This window comes from Notamacropus eugenii, chromosome 5 (assembly GCF_028372415.1).
Source record: "Notamacropus eugenii isolate mMacEug1 chromosome 5, mMacEug1.pri_v2, whole genome shotgun sequence".
Classification (NCBI taxonomy): Eukaryota; Metazoa; Chordata; class Mammalia; order Diprotodontia; family Macropodidae; genus Notamacropus; species Notamacropus eugenii.
The window spans coordinates 308,762,485-308,779,551 of NC_092876.1; the positions used below are offsets into that span (position 1 = coordinate 308,762,485).

At 38.0% G+C, this 17,067-nt stretch overlaps 1 pseudogene; it reads left to right on the forward strand.

Annotated features, from left to right (window-relative positions):
• Nucleotides 1-860: 860 nt before the first annotated feature.
• Nucleotides 861-1,194, forward strand: LOC140509217 (large ribosomal subunit protein eL37 pseudogene; annotated as a pseudogene).
• The last annotated feature ends 15,873 nt before the right edge of the window (nt 1,195-17,067 follow it).

The following is a 17,067-nucleotide window of genomic DNA, read 5'->3' on the forward strand; positions in this document are numbered from 1 at the left end:
CATCACAGGAATTTAGGGACACAGTACCCTCACAATCCATATAAAACTTTTTGATCCTCAAGAAAACATCTGATTTATTTTCTTTTTCTCTTCTGGAATATTTACAGTACCTTATTATAAAAACTAAGTTAAGTATTTGGTCATAAGCTCTGTGTCCTCTGCTGGCCTTCACATGTCATCTGCAGCTTCTGCAAAACTTCCCAAAACTATTCATTTAATTTCTTATGCCAACCCTTGATACATCAAAACCATGATGTAGAAAGTCATGATGTGAAAAGGATAACTGTATAAAGAACAAAAGAGAAGAGAAATCATGAGAAAACCTTGGGGATACATCCACAGTGAGTGAATAAGTAAATCAACATTTACTAAGAATGTACTGTGTGCCAGGCACTATGCTAAGCCAAGAGGGTACAAAAAAAGGGTAAAAGACAGTCACTGCCTGTAAGGAACTCACAGCCTAACGGGAGAAGACAATACATAAAGTGAAGAGGGGAGGTGGGGAAGGGTATCTGTTGTGGTGCATGATGAAGTCCTGAAGTCCTTCAGCTAGGTGGGAAAAGATGAAATGGTTGCCTTGGGTGCCAATGGAAGATCAGGCAGGAACTCTCTCTCATCTCCACTCTCCACTCTCCCCAGCCAGAGGGCAAGAAGTAATGAGATGGTGTGAGTTTCAGAGTTGATGTGATCTTGCAGGAATGAGAGTTTCAAAAGACAGTGATGAAATCCAGAAGAGCAGCCCAGTGGGAAATGAAATAAGTGGATATGACAAGGATTAAGACCCATTAGAGGAAATGGAGAAAGAGCAATCAGACTGATTAAAGGAAAAAAGTCTCTTTGGTCCCAGCGGCAGAAGGAAGATGACGAAGGGGACTTCTTCGTTTGTTAAGCGCCAGAATAAGACGCACACTTTGTGCGGTCGTTGTGGTTCTAAGGCGTACCACCTTCAGAAGTCGACATGTGGCCAATGTGGAAATCCTGCGAAATGCAAGAGAAATTATAATTGGAGTGCAAAGGCTAAGCAACGCAACACCACTGGTACTGGTAGCATGAGGCACCTAAAAATTGTCTATCGCCGATTCAGGAATGGATTCCGTGAAGGAACAACACCTAAAGCCAAGAGATCAGCTGCTGCAGCATCTAGTTCATCTTGAGGATTCAACTGTTTGTTAAACTAAATGTCCTGAATGAAAAAAAAAAGGAAAAAAAAGAAGAGCCATCATTTGCATAAAGACTACAAAGGTTTAAGCACTATACTAAGTGCTTTACAAACATAATCTCATTTGATCCTCATAACAGCCCTCCCCATTTTACAGTTGAGGAAACTGAGACAAATGGAGGTTAAGTGACTTGGACGGCTCACACAGCTAGTAAGCATCTGAGGCCAGATTTTCACTCAGGTCTTCCTGACTCCAAATTTAGGGGTCTGTCCACTGTGCCACCTAACTAAGAACCAAGAAAGAATTGAGAAAACCCAAAAAGGAAAGAATATCCAAACAGGAGGCAAATGTGATCAACTGTATCAAATACTGCAAAGGTGTCAAGAAGGACGAGAAATGAGAAAAGGGTATTAGGTTTGGCAATTAAGAAATAATTGTTAACTTTGGAGAGATCAGTTTCAATTGAATGATGAGGGCAGAAGTAAAATTGCAGGGCCTTTCAAAGAGAGTGATGCATATTTGTACTTGTTGTGTTATGTTGGATTGGATTAGATTGGATTATACTTCAGTTAGATTGCAGATCTTTGAGACCAGGAACTCTATCCCACATTATCTTTATGTAATCCCTGGCATCTAACATAGTGTTTTACATATTCATCAAAGCCATCTGAAATTCTAAGTTAAATCATGGATTTTGATCAAAGCCAAATTAAAAGGCAGTTTTTGTAAATGTGCCAATTCTAGCTATAATGATAATCCTTTACAGGAGACAGAGCCAAGATGATGGAGTGGTAGGAAGCAATACATCAAACTCTTCTTAACAAAACTTTCCCAAACAGTTCTAGAAAAATGCACCAAATGTAATCTTGCTGAAAGAATTCAGAAAAAGTTCCAGTGAGTCATTTTTCCAGTTCAGGTTGACATAGGAAGATAGACAGTGAGATCTATGAATATTGAGGACTGGGTCAGACCAAGTGCACCTATACTGGGGTACCTCTGGTCCCATATTGGGGCACTGCAATGGGAACAGGTATGAACTGGGAGCTTTTTTAAGTCAGAGATTCAGAGCAGACTAAAAAGGGCACCTATGGATAGGAGTGATGTTCCCCAAGTAGGGAGGCCCTAGATGATAAAATAAGAAGGAAGAATTTCAGAAGTCAACAGCAACAGCTATGTGACTCAGACACTAAGCACAGAGCAAGGTCTCATTTTTAGCATCTAGCTTAGCCTCCACAAGAATAATCATGGCAGGAATCCCAGATAAAAGAGAGCCTACAATTCTATCTCCCCAAACCAACAGTGATAGGGGTTGAGTCCAGCAGCAAACTACTCTTGCTCAGATCTAAACCCAGAACAGGAACTTGCAGAGCTCAGATGGGACAAAGAGGCAGCAATCAGAGCTTTCCATGGATCAGACCCCTTTGGAAGCATTGAAGGCGTACAGGTCCCCATCCTGAGCTGTCTCTGAGATCCTTGAATAACATAGCACTGAATATCCAAAGAAAGGAGCAAGAAGATCAGCCCACATTTTCCCTCCAGAAATGCCACAGAGCCCAGGCTTAATATCAAGTCCAAAGTTAGGAAATAATCTGGGGGAATGAGTAAATAAAAGAAACACCCCACCTGAAAGAACTATTATAGTGTCAAGGAAACTCAAGACTCAAACTCAGAAAAAGAGGACAACTCCAAAGTATCTTGGAGATTTTCAACTTGTTCTTTTTCTAGCTTTTTCAGCTGCATGTCCAATTCATTGATCTCCTCTTTCTCTGTTTTATTCATGTAGGCATTCAAAAATGTAAAACATCCCCTAAGAACTGCTTTTGCAGTATTCCATAAGATTTGGTAAGTTGTTCCATTATTGTCATTCTCTTGAATGAAGTTGTTGATTGTTTCTATGATTTGTTGTTTAACCCACTCCTTCTTTAGGATTAGATTGCTTAGTTTCCAATTAATTTTTGGTTTATATTTTCATGGCCTTTGATGACATATAATTTTTATTGCATTATGATCTCAGAAGGATGCATTGACTATCTCTGCCTTTCTGCACTGGATTATGAGGTTTTTATGGTCTAGTACATGGTCAATTTTTTGTATATGTGCCATGCACTCCTGAGAAAAAAGGTACATTCCTTTCTATGCCCATTGAATTTTCTCCAGAGATCTATCATATCTACCTTATTCAGAGTTTAATTCACCTCCTTAACTTCTTTCTTGTTTATTTTGAGGTTAGATTTATCAAGTTCAGAGAGGAGGAAGTTGAGGACCCCCACTAGTATAGTTGCTGTCTATTTCTTCCTGTAACTCTCTTAACTTCTCCTCTAAGAATTTGGATGCTATGCCACTTGGAGCATATATGTTTAATAATGAAATTGCTTCATTGTCTATGGTGCTTTTAGCAAGATATAGTTTCCTTCCTTATCTCTTGAATATCTATTTCTGCTTTTGCTTTGAGATTAGGATTGCTACCACTGCTTTTTTTACATCAGCTGAAGCACCATATATTCTGCTCCAACCTTTGACTTTTACCCTGTGTGTATGCCCCCATTTCAAATGTGTTTTTTGTAAACAACATATTGCTGAATTATGGTTTTTAAGCCATTCTGCTATCCACCTCTGTTTTATGGGAAAGTTCATCCCATTCACATTCCAATTATGATTACTATATGTCTTTCCCTCTATCCACTTTCTCCTTGTTTATGCTTTTAGTTCTCCCTTCTCCTCCACAATAGAGTTTTAATTTTTGACCACCACCTCCCTCAGTCTTCCCTCCCTTCTTTCAGCCCTCCTCCCTTTTAATCGCCTTTTCCCTTACCACTTCTTCCCTCCCTTTTAGCCTCCCCTCCCTTTTCTTTCCCCCTTCCCCTCCTACTGCCGATAGAGCTAGTTGTATTTCTATACTTAACTGGGTGTTTTTCCCTCCTTGAACCCAATCAAATGAGAGTACCTCTCAAACAATGCTCATCTCCCTTCCCTTTTTCCCTCTACTGTAATATATTTTTGCACCCCTTCTTTTGATGTAATTTATTTTTTTCTGTCTCCTCCTTTTCGCATCTCTTGTTACAATCCCTTCACAACCTTAAATCACATTTGTTATCATCACATCATTTAATTTATACACACTCCCTCTATCTATGTATATCTCTTTTATATATCATAATAAATATACAATTCTCAAGATTAACAAGTATCATCTTCCATTATAGGGATGTAAACAGTTTGCCTATATTGAGAAACAAGTTGGGTTTTTTTCTCCACTGTTTATCTTTTTATGCCTCTCTTGAGACTTGAGTTTGAAGATCAAATTTTCTATTGAGTTCTGGCATTTTCATCAGGAAGGTCTGGAAATCCCTTATTTCACTGAATATCCATCTCCTTGCCTGAAATATTATGCTCAACTTTACTGGGTAATTAATCCTTGGTTGCAGTCTCAGCTCCTTTGCTTTATGGAATATCACATTCCAATTCCTTCAGTCTTTTAATGTAGAAGCTGCAAGATCCTGTGCAATTCTGACTGTAGCTCCTCAATATTTGAATTGTTTCTTTCTGGCTGCCTGCAGTATTTTCTCCTTCACTTGATAGTTCTGGAATTTGGCAACAATATTCCTTGGTGTTTTCAGTTTGGGATCCCTTTCAGGAGGTGAATGGTGGATTCTTTTGATGACTATTTTGCCCTCTGGATCTAGGACTTCTGGGCAATTTTCCTTGATGATTACTTGAATGATATTGTCCAGGCTCTTTTTTTCATCATGGCTTTCTAGTATACCAATAATCCTTAAATTTTTCTCTCCTGGATCTATTTTCCAGGTCAGTTGTTTTTCCAATTAGACATTTTACATTTTCTTCTATCTTTTCATTCTTTAGATTCTGTTTGACTGATTCTTGATGTCTCATAGATTCATTAGCTTCTACTTGCCCAATTCTAATTTTTATCAAATTGTTTTCTTCAGTTAACTTTCGCATCTCCTTTTCCATCTGTCCAATTGTTCCTTTTAAGGAGTTATTTTCTTCATTTAGGTTTTGTACTTCCTTTTCCATTTGTCCAACTGTCCTTTTAAATTTTTCTGTGATTTCTTTTTTCATATATTTAAAGTCATTGGTCAGTTTTCCTTCTATTTCTCTAATTTAGCTTTTAAAATCCTTCCTGAGCTCTTCTAAGAAGGCTCTTAGTGCTTCAGACCAGTTCATATTCCCTTCTGAAGTTTCAGATGTGAGTACAGTCTCAATGCTGACCTCTTTAGTATTTGTGTTTTGGTTCTTGTCCCCATAGAAAGATTCTATGGTCTTTTCTTTTCTGCTTTGCTTCTTACTCATGATAATTAGCCTTTTCCTGACTTTTAAAGTAGATCTCTGCATCTTGGGCACAGGAGACTCTGTCCCACAGTTCTGGTGCCAAAAACTTGAAGCTTTGTGTGTTGTGGCCTTTGGTTCTTTCAGCTAGAAGCTAAAATGCTGCAGCTTACCTGGTGCTGAGCTGGCTGGTGTTGTAATGCAGAGACCAGGCGAGTTCTTTTTGGGTTTCCCCAGAGCTACCCTGGAGCTAGCTGTATTAAGTGTGTGGGAGGGGTGGTCTGGCCACAGGAGGTCTCCCTCTGCTCAGCTGAGCATAGGCAAGTCAGTGGTTGGTGATCCCATCTGCACTAGTGTCTTCCCAATTCCCCTGGGGTGCTGAGACATGCCTGGAGTCCTGGTGTTGGCAGTTGTGGGCTCCACCCCCCTGAGGTTCAGGATCTCCTCCCAGGGTTTTCTGAGGTAGGGCTTTCTTGGACAGCTCTGGTACTGCACTAGTCCCCTTCAGCCAGAGCAAGAGGGACCCTCCTTAGTGATTTTCCTAGCCTCATAGTCTAAGAGATTGTTTATCCCCTCTGCTGCTCCCACTGTTCCAGAGATTTTCCCTGGGGGATATTCTCTGGACTCATCTAGGTCAACAAGAGGATGGAGATAGCAATTACTGATCACTCTGCCATCTTGGCTCCCTGAACTGGAAATCAACTCCAAAGTATCTACAAGCAAATCCTCAGAAAACAATATAGCTTGGGAAGAGGTGGGACTCAAATGGTGGAGAACAGGCATCTACTCACCTGAACTCTTCCCAAAATCCCTCCAAAAACCTTTAGATGATACCAAAAAACAATTCCTGGAGCAGTATAACCCACAAAAGGATGGGGTGAAATAATTTTCCAGCCAAAGACAACTTAGAAGGTTAGCAGGAAAGGTCTGTCACATCTGGATGAGAGTGGAGCACAGTCCAATGCAGGCTGTGCCAACACAGCCCCAGTTCCAACAAACCAGGAGCAGGCCCAGGGAGTCACTGAAATAGCAGCAGCAATGGCACCAGCAGGGGCTGCCTCTGGAGCTCTCAGTCCTCAGACAGCAAGGGGGTTGGTCAGAAGGAGATTACTGAGGTCTCTTTGCTAACACTGGGGTAGGACTCTGTTGTTTTGCCTATACTCAGATCCAGGCCACAGTCCTGGGTGGCAGTCCCAGGGCAAGGAAGAGCACTAGCACAGTAGAGCTTATGGTCACAGTTTATCAGGGACTCTCTCCCTAGTTCCAGGGAAGAAAAGAGTTCCTGTGGTTGCTCACACACCAGAGCACAAACCAGGAGAGGAGTGAACTTCTCTCTTTAGATCATATCACCTTGAAAAAACTGAAAACTTACAGGTCCCTAGAAGTATCTCTGAAAACAGCTGCAGAAAACTCTTGTGGCTTGTAACAGTGCTCCCTCCACCCTGGAAGCAGAGCCTCACTTTAATAAAGAGTTAAAATTCAAGAAATAATCTGGGAAAATGAGTGAATGACAGGGGAAAAAAATTCTGTTCATAGAAAGTTACTACAGGGACAAGGAAGATCAAAACACACATACTCGGAAGAAGATAACAAAATTAAAGCTACTAAATCCAAAGCCTACAATAAAAATATGAATTGGTCTCAGGCCATGGAAGATCTCAAAAAGGATTTTGAAAATCAAGTAAGAGAAATAGAGGAAAAAATGGGAAGAAAAATAAAAGTGATGCAAGAAAATCTTGAAAAAGCTTGCTAAAGGAAACACCAAAAAAAAAAAAAACTGAAGAAAATATTCCTTAACCCAATTGTATGCCCATATATTTGACAATCTTAGTGAAGTGGATGAATATTTACAAAAATATAAATTGCCCAGATTAACAGAAGAGGAAGTAAAATACTTAAATAATCCCATCTCACAAAAAGAAATCAAACAAGTCATCAATGAACTTCCCAGGAAAAAATCTCCAGTGCCAGATAGATTTACAAGTGAATACTATCAAACATTTTAAAGACAGTTAATTCAATACTATATAGACAATCTGAGAAAATTGGCAAAGAAGGAGTCCTACCAAATTCTTTTTATGATACAAATATGGTGCTGTTACCTAAACTGAGAAGATTCAAAACAGAGAAAGAAAATTATAGACCAATTTCCCTAATGAATATGTAAAAATTTTAAATAAGATATTAGCAAAAAAAATTACAGCAACTTATCACAAGATAAGATCACTTTGATCAGGTAGGATTCATACCAGGAATAGTTCAGGGCTAGTTCAATATTAGGAAAACTCTCAGTGTAATTGATCATATCAACAATGAAACTAACAGAAATCATGTGATTATCTCAGTAGATGCAGAAAAAGTTTTTGACAAAATACAACACCCATTCCTACTGAAAACACTAGAGAGCATAGGAATAAATGGAGCCTTCCTTAAAATAATAAGTAATATCTACCTAAAACCATCAATAAACATTATATGTAATGGGGATAAATAAGGTAGATGCATTTCCAGTAAGATCAGGGGTGAAACCATGATGTCCATCATCATCACTGTTATTCAATATGGTACTAGAAATGTTAGCTTTAGCAGAAAGAGAAGAAAAAGAAATAGAAGGAATTAGAATAGGCAAAGAGCAAACTAAGTTATCACTCTTTGCAGATGACATGATGATAGAATCCTAGAGAATCAAGTAAAATAACTACTTGAAATAGTAAACTTCTGCAAAGCTGAAATATATAAAATAAATCCACACAAATCATCTGCATTTCTATATTTTACTAACAAAACCCATCAGTAAGAGATATAAAGAGAAATCCCATTTAAAGTTATAATAGACACTATGAAATATTTGGGAGTCTACCAGCCAAAACAAACCCAGTGACTATCTGAACACAATTACAAAACACTTTTCACACAAATAAAGTTGGATCTAAATAATTGGGAAAACATCAGTTGCTCTTGGATAGGCTGAGCTAATACAATAAAAATGATAATTCTACCTAAATTATTTTACTTATTTAGTACCATACCAATCAAACTACCAAAAGTTATTTTTTAGGGCTAGAAAAAATAAGATCAAAATTCATCTGGAAAAACAAAAAGTCCAGAATATCAAGAGAATTAAAGAAAAGAAATGCTAGGGAAGGTAGCCTAACTATAACAGATCTTAAATTGTATTATAAAGCAGCAATCATCAAAACCACTTGGTACTGAGTAAGAAATAGAGAGGTAGATCAGTGGAATATGTTAGGTACACAAGACGCAGTAGTAAATGACTAAAGCAGTGTACTGTTTGATAAACCCAAGGACTCCAGCTTCTGGGATAAGAACTCACTGTTTGACAAAAACTGCTGGGAAAACTGGAAAACAGTGTGCCAAAAACTTGGCATAGATCAGTGCCTGACATTGTTTACCAGAATAAAATCCAAATGGGTATACAATCTAGGTATAAAGGCTGACACTATAAACAAAGTAGGGGAGCAAAGAATACTTTATTTGTCAGATTTATGGAGAGCAGAGGAACTTATGATCAAACAGGAGATAGAGAATATTATGAAACGCAAAATGAATAACTTTGATTAAATCAAATTGAAAAGGTTCTACACAAACAAAGCCAATGCAACCAAGATTAGGAGGGAAACAGAAAACTGAAAAAGAATTTTTACAACTAGTGTCTCTGATAAAGGCCTCATTTCTAAAATATATAGAGAACTAAGCCAAATGTACAAGAATACAAGTCATTCCTCAACTGATAAATGGTCAAAGGACTTGAAAAGGCAGTTTTCAGAGGAAGAAATTGAAGCTATCTATAGTCATATGAAAAAATGCTCTGACACTATGGATTAGAGAGATGCAAATCAAAACCACTCTGAGGTCTCACATCATACTTATCAGATTGGCTAACATGACAAAACAGGAAGACAATAAATGTTGGAGAAGATATGTGAGAGTTGGAACACTAATTCATTGTTGGTGGAACTGTGAACTGATCCAACCATTCTGGAGAGCAATTTGGAAGGATGCCCAAAGGGTTATAAAAATGTGCATACCCTTTGACCCAGCAATATTGCTTCTAGGGCTGTATCCCAAAGAGATTATAAAAATGGGAAAAGGTCCCACATGTACAAAAATTTTTATAGAAGCTCTTTTGGTGGTGGTCAAAAACCGAAAATCAAGGGGATGCCCATCAATTGGATAATGGCTGAACAAGTTGGGGTATATGAATGTAATGAAATACTATTGTGCTATAAGAAATGACAAACAGGCAGACTTCAGAAAAACCTGGAAGATTTATATGAACTGATGCTAAGTGAAGTGAACAGGGCCAGGAGAATATTATACTCAGTAACAGCCACAGTGTGCTGTTTCTGACAGACTTAGCCTTTCACACCAATGCAAGGACCTAAAACATTTCCAAAAGACTCATGAAGCAAAATGCCATCCACTCCCAGAGAAAGAACTGTGGAGTCAGAAAGCAGAATGAAGCAGACTATTTTCTCCTTTGTCATGTTTCTCCCATTCACTTTAATTCTTCCACACAACATGATTAATGTGAAAATGTGTTTAATAGGGATGCATGTATAGAACCCATATAAGATGGCATGCTGTCTTAGGGAGGGAGATGGGAGGGAAGGGGAGAAAATTTGGACCTTATAGAAGTAACTGCTGAAAACTGAAAACAAATTAATAAACTGTCGGGGGGAACACCTTAAAAAAAACAGACTTGGCCAAATAGTAAAAGAGATACAAAAAGACAGTGAGGAGAATGCCTTAAAGAGCAGAATTGGTGAAATGGAAAAAGAGGCATAAAAATTCATTGAAGAAAAAAAAACCCTTAAAAAGTAGAATTGCAATACTACACAGATAAGGCCTATACTGAATTGCCTGCCTTCCCCAAGGGAATGGGTGGGGAAGGAGGGATGAGGAGAAGTTGGAACTCAAAGTTTTAAGAACAACTGTTGAGTATCGTTCTTGCAACTAGGAAATAGAAATACAGGTAATGAGGTATAGAAAGTTATCTTGCCCTACAGGTCAAAGGAGAAGAGGGGGATAAGGGAAGGGAGGAATGTTAGAAGAGAGGGCAGATTGGTGATAGGGGCAATTAGAATGCTCAGCGTTTTGGGGTGGGGGGAGGGAAGAAATGGGGAGAAAATTTGGAACCCAAAATTTTGTGGAAATGAATGTTGAAAAGTTAAATAAATAAATTAAAATTAAAAAAAAAGAATTGGCCAAATGGAAAACAAAGAACAAAACCTCACAAAAGAAAATAATTCCTTAAAAATTGGAATTGAACAAATGAAAGGAAATGATTTTATGAGAAATCAAGAAAAAATAATGCAAATCTATTTCATGGGAAAAACAACTGACCTAGAAAATAGATATAGAAAAAATAATTTGAAAATTATTAAACTACCTGAAAGCCATGATCAAAAAAAGAGCCTAGATACCATCTTTCAAGAAATTATCAAGGAAAATTGCCTTGAGATTCTAGTACCAGAGAGTAAAATAGAAATTGAAAGAATCCACTAATCACCCCCTGAAAGATATCCCAAAATCCAAACTGCCATGAATATTATAACCAAATTCTAGAGCTCCCAGATCAAGGAGAAAATACTGCAAGTAGCCAAGAAGAAACAAACAGTTCAAATATTGTGGAGCCATAGTCAGGAAAACTCAAGATTTAGCAGCTTCTACATTAAAGGACTGGAGGGATTACAATATGATATTCTGGAAGGTAAGGAAGCTAAAATTACCTATCCAATGAAATTGAGTATAATACCTCAGGGGGAAAATGGTCATTCAATGAAATAGAGGACTTTCAAGCATTCTTGATGAAAAGATCAGAGCTGAATAGAAAAGCTGACTTTCAAATACAAGACTCAAGAGAAGTATAAAAAGGTAAATAGGAAAGGGAAATCATAAGGGATTGAATAAGGTTAAACTGCTTAGATTTCTACATGGTAAGATTATACTTGTAACTCATAAGAACTTTCTGATTATTAGGGTAGTTAGAAGTTAGAAGGAGTATATATATATAGACAGTTAGACAGTTAGGAGTATATGTAGACAGAGGGCACAGGTGTGAGTTGAATATGAAGGCATCATCTATAAAAAAAAATGAGTGAGAAAGGAATGCATTGGGAGAAATGGAAAAGGAAAAGTGGAGTGGGGTAAATTATCTCACATAAAGGAGGCAAGAAAAATCTTTTACAGTGGAAGGGAAGAGGAGGAAGATGAGAAGGAGTGAATGAACCTTACTCTCATCAGAACTGGCTCAAATATACACGCATAATTGGGCATAGAAATCTATCTTACCCTATAGGAAAGTAGGAGGGAAAGGGCATGAGAGGGGAAGGGATGATAGAAAGGAGGGCAGATTGGAGGAGAGGGTAATCAGAAACAAAACACTTTTGAGAAGGGACAGGGTAAAAGGAGACAAAAGATAGAATAAACAGGGTTGGGGGGAATAGGATGGAGGGAAATACAATTAGTAATAGTAACTGTGAAAAAAGTTTGAAGCAAGTTTCTCTGATAAAGGGCTCATTTCTCAAACATATAGAGAACTGAGTCAAATTTATAAAAATAAGAGCCATTTCCCCAATTGATAAGTGATCAAAAGATATAAACAGTTTTCAGATGAAGTAGTCAAAGCTATCTATAACCATATGAACAAATATTCTAACTCACTATTGACTGGAAAAATGCTAATTAAAACAATTCTGAGGTACTACCTCATAACTATTAGATTGGCTAACAGGACAGAAAAGGAAAATTGCAAATGTTGGAGGGAATGTGGGAAAAATGAGACATTAATGTACTGCTGGTGGGATTGTGAACTGATTCAACTCATTCCATAGAACAATTTGGAACTGTGCCCAAAAATCTATACCTACATACCCTTTGACCTCGTAATACCACTTCTAGATTTGTATCCAAAAAAAGATTTAAAGAAGAGAAAAGGACTTATATGTACAAAAATATTTATAGCAGCTCTTTTCTGATGGCAAAGGATTAGAAATTGAGGTGATGCCCAACAATTGGGGAATGGCTGAACAAGTTGTAGTATGTGATCGTGATGGGATACTATTGTCCTATAAGAAATGATGAGCAGGATACTCTCAGAAAACCTAGAAAGGTTTACATGAGCTGATACAAAGTGAAACGTACTGTGTACAAAGTAACAGCAATGTTGTAAGATGATCAGTTGTGAATTACTTAGCTATTCTTAGCAATATTAAACAACGCTGAAGGACTTATGATGAAAAACACTGTTTATTCCCAGAGTGAACTGATGGTGTCTGAATACAGATTGAAGGGCACTTTTAAAATTTTCTTTATTTTTGTTGAGGTTTTTTTGTCTATGTTTTCTTTCATAACATGACTAATATGGAAATGTGCATGATTACACGTATAATTTATCAAAATGTTTGCGTTCTCAATGGGGAGGCGAGAGGAAGTTGCAAAACTCAAAATTGCAAAAACAAATGTTAAAAATTGTTTATACATGTGATTAGGGAAAAGTAAAATACCAAATAATTTTTTTAAAAAAGAAAGAAAAATATTCCTTGGGTGCAAACTCAACCACAATGCCTAGAAGAGATGACACAAGAAGTTTGGGTGTTTTTAAGAGTTTTAAAATGTCTTTATAAAGGGAATGAGAGTACTTGAGGGAAAAATGTGGAAAAGAAATGAGAACTACGGAAGAGAGAATTAGAAAATAGCTTGACATGAGGTATAAAACTTTGCCCAAGCAACAAAATCCTTGAAAATAGAATAGACCAAATAGAAGCTAATGATTCCATAAGGCAATAAGAAATATAAAAAAGTCAAAAGACTGAAGAAGATCTAAGGTGTCTCATAACAAAATCAGACTGATCTTGAAAATTGAGAAAAAAAATTTAAGAATCATTGGACTATATAAATGCCAAGACCAAAAAAAAAAGAGCTTAGGCATCATATTTCAAGAAATCTTAGAAGAAAATTATTTACATCTCTTAGGACCAGAAGATGAAGTTGAAATAGAAAGAATTTACCAGTCACCCTCAAATGAAAATTTCCAGGAGGAACATCAAGGCCAAAATCCAGAGTTTCTGGATCAAAGGAAAAATATTGTAGGCAGTCAGAAAAAAAAAGAATTCAATCACTGAGAAGCCACAGACAAAATCACACATGAGCTAGCTGTCACCACTATAAGAAGCAAAGAATTTAGAATGCAATATTCCAAAAGGCAAAGGATATAGGATAAGAATAAGAATATAAGAAGAACCTATCTAGGAAAACTGAGTAATATGACAAAGGAGCAAAAATGGGTCTTTAATGAACTAGAGAACTTCCAAGTATTCCTGATGGAGAGATCAGAACTGTGAAAAAACTGAAATTCAGACACAGGATTGAAGAGAAATAGAAAGTGGTGAATATGAACAATAAAGAATAAAAAAGGAAAAACTGTTTACATTTAAATATGGAGAGATGATACATGTATGTGTCCCAGCAGAACCTTATCATCATCAGGGGTCACAGAGGGAGTTCGATTAGACAAGAACTAGGAGTACTTCTGTTACGTCTTATGTTCTTAAGACTAGAAAGAGAGAAATAGGAATGCACCAGGGGAAGGGAAAGGAAGTTTAGAGGAAATTATCTCTCATAATTAGGATGCAAAAGTAGAAATATATGCAAACAAGGAGCAGCTGACACTTGAACCTCACTCTCATCTGAATTAGTCAAAAGAAGGAAGGATTTATACACCCACATACACACACACACACACACACACACACACACACACACACACACACACACACACACACACACACACACACACACACACACACACACACACACACACACACACACACACACCACCACCACCACCACCACCACCACCACCACCACCACCACCACCACCAGCAGAGTACAGAAATATATTTCCCTCAACAGGGAAGCAGGAGGGAATGGGAATGGGAATTAAAGGGAGGGTATATTAAAGAAGGGATTAGTCCTAAGGAAAACAAACTAAAGATGTACAAAAATATTTATAGCTTCTTTTGAGGTGGCAAAGAATAGAAATCTGAGAGGATATCCATGAACTGGAGAATGAATGAACAAATTATGATAAATAAATGTGATGGGACACTATTATGCTGAACTCTTATCAGAGTGACGACCAACCAGATAGACTGACAGAAAGTGAAGGACTTCAGGCAGAATGAGACAAATTTTTTGGATGTGGCTAAGGTGGACAGCTGTTTTGACTGACTATACATGTTTGTAATGTGCTTTGTTTTTCTTGTGATCAGGAGTAGGGAGGGGGACATTGAGAGGAAGAATGTGGATTTTACTAATTAAAGCAAAAGGTTTATAAAAAGATGTTTTAAAGATGCCCTTATAATGGCATGATACTTTATAAAGCCATTTCAGAGGTTCTTTATGTATTACATATTTACATTCTTCCCCAACCTACTGCCAAACCTAGAAAAGTTTGCACAAACAGTATCACAGGTCAGTTCTTCATTAAAAAATTAAATAAATATAAATATCCATTCACTTTCCTTCTGCTTGCACTAGCTTTTCTTTCTTGAGTGTCCTATGGGTTTCATCTATGACTCATATCTTGATGCTACACTGTACTCTCCACCCCTTTAGAAATCCTAATTTCCTGCATAGTTAATCTGAAATGTCACCTCCTACAAGAAGCCTTTCCAGATTCCTTTGCCTCCACCATAGGCTGCTAGTGTCATCTCTCTCTTTCTCTCTCTCTCTCTCTCTCTCTCTCTCTCTCTCTCTCTCTCTCTCTCTCTCTCTCTCTCAGTATATATGTGTGTGTGTGTGTGTGTGTGTGTGTGTGTGTGTGTGTGTGTGTGTGTGTGTGTGTAAGCTGCATGTTGTCCCCTCCATTAGACTGTAAGTTCCTGGAGGCCAGGGACTGTCTTTTGCCTCTTTTTGTTTTCTCAGTACTTAGCACAGTCCCTATGCCCTAACACAGAGTAGGAGCTTAATAAATTTTATTAATTGATTGATTGGATTGGTACATACTACATATACACACATATGTGTATATATGTGGGTGTGTGTGGGGGGGTGACCTTTTGCTTTTTCTTTGTATAGTCAGCACTTAAAATGGTGCCTGACACAGATTAAGTGTTTGCTATGGATTCATTGATTAATTGATTGATTAGCAGAAGATACCTGATCCCAAGTCCTTGTCTGGCTCTTTCGACTCTACACCCCTCTTATCCACTTCCTAGTCCAGGCTTTCCCTGCCCCTTTGACACAACCCTGCTGCGACCTGCATTCCTACTAGCAAACAAATCTGAGGCTTCTAAGGTTTAATTTAAAGTCTTGAAAACAATCTAGTAGTCATGCACGTACAAAACAGGAAATCTTGAAAATTGGAAGTGAAATAGAGACTCTTGGGCAGTTAGGTGGCACAGTGGATAAAGCATTGAGCTTGGAATCAGGAAGACATTTTCATGAGTTCAAATATAGCCTCAGACACTTAGCAGCTGTGTGACCCTGGACAAGTCACTTAACCCTGTAGGCCTCAGCTTCTTCACCTGTAAAATGAGCTGGAAATGGAAAAATCACTGCAGTATTTTTGCCAAGAAAACCCCAAATGAGGTCATAAAGAGTCAGACACAACTGAAACACTCAACAAGAGAAACCTGAAAATGTTGCCTTTTTTCATTAACTGAGTGGGAATGGTAAGAAAGAGGAAGGAATAACCATGAGAAGCAGTGTGTTTTAGTGGCAACAACCCTGGATCTGGAACCAACTGGAATTAGGGAATCTGGGTCCAAATTCCAGGCCCCAAAACTTACTAATTAGTAAATAACCTTGGGCAAGCCTACTGTGAGTTTTCCTTCTGTGGGTCTCAGTTTCCCCTACTTATAAAATGAGGGCTTGGGGATGACCTAGATGTATCTAAGGTCCTGCCTAGCTCTGAAGTCTAATATAATTGCCTTAGGCTAACCAGAAGCTTTTGGGTTTGGGGAGTCCCTCCATCCAGCCCCAAATTCAGCTCTTTCTATCCTTTTCCCTCTCTCCTGGACCTGTGAATATTTATTCAGCTTGTTGGTTTGGTTTGTTTTTTTTTTTTTACTTCTGTTCGAAAGACAAAGCCTTTTTTACATTCAACAGTAATTTCAGATCCTTTTCAAAACGGGAGTTTTTCATCGCCTCTCTCTCTCTCAATTTCCATTTTCCCCAGCCCTTACCATTACTCAGAAGAAGGGAGCACACAACAATGGCACCCGGAACAATTCCTCATCTTCCCAGCAGGAATCCATTTTCCAATTATTTATTTATTCCATTTGCTTAATGACCAAATCCACTGCTATTCCACACTTCTCAGCAAATGGGAACAGACATACTCTGTGGGGAAATGACTTCATCCTGGTGCTTTAAATGGGGAAGGGTGGGAGCTGCCTTTATCATAGACCAAGTGTGGTCATAGAAAAGAGTTCTGAGTTCAGAGTCAGAGGACCTGGGTTCAAATCCTTGCTCTCCTATTTGTGACTTCTGACAAATCACTTAACCAATCTGGCACTCATAATCTTCATCTATAAAATGACAAGGCTAGATCTTCTAGCTCTAATTCTAGAGCCCAACTCCTTGGGCTGGG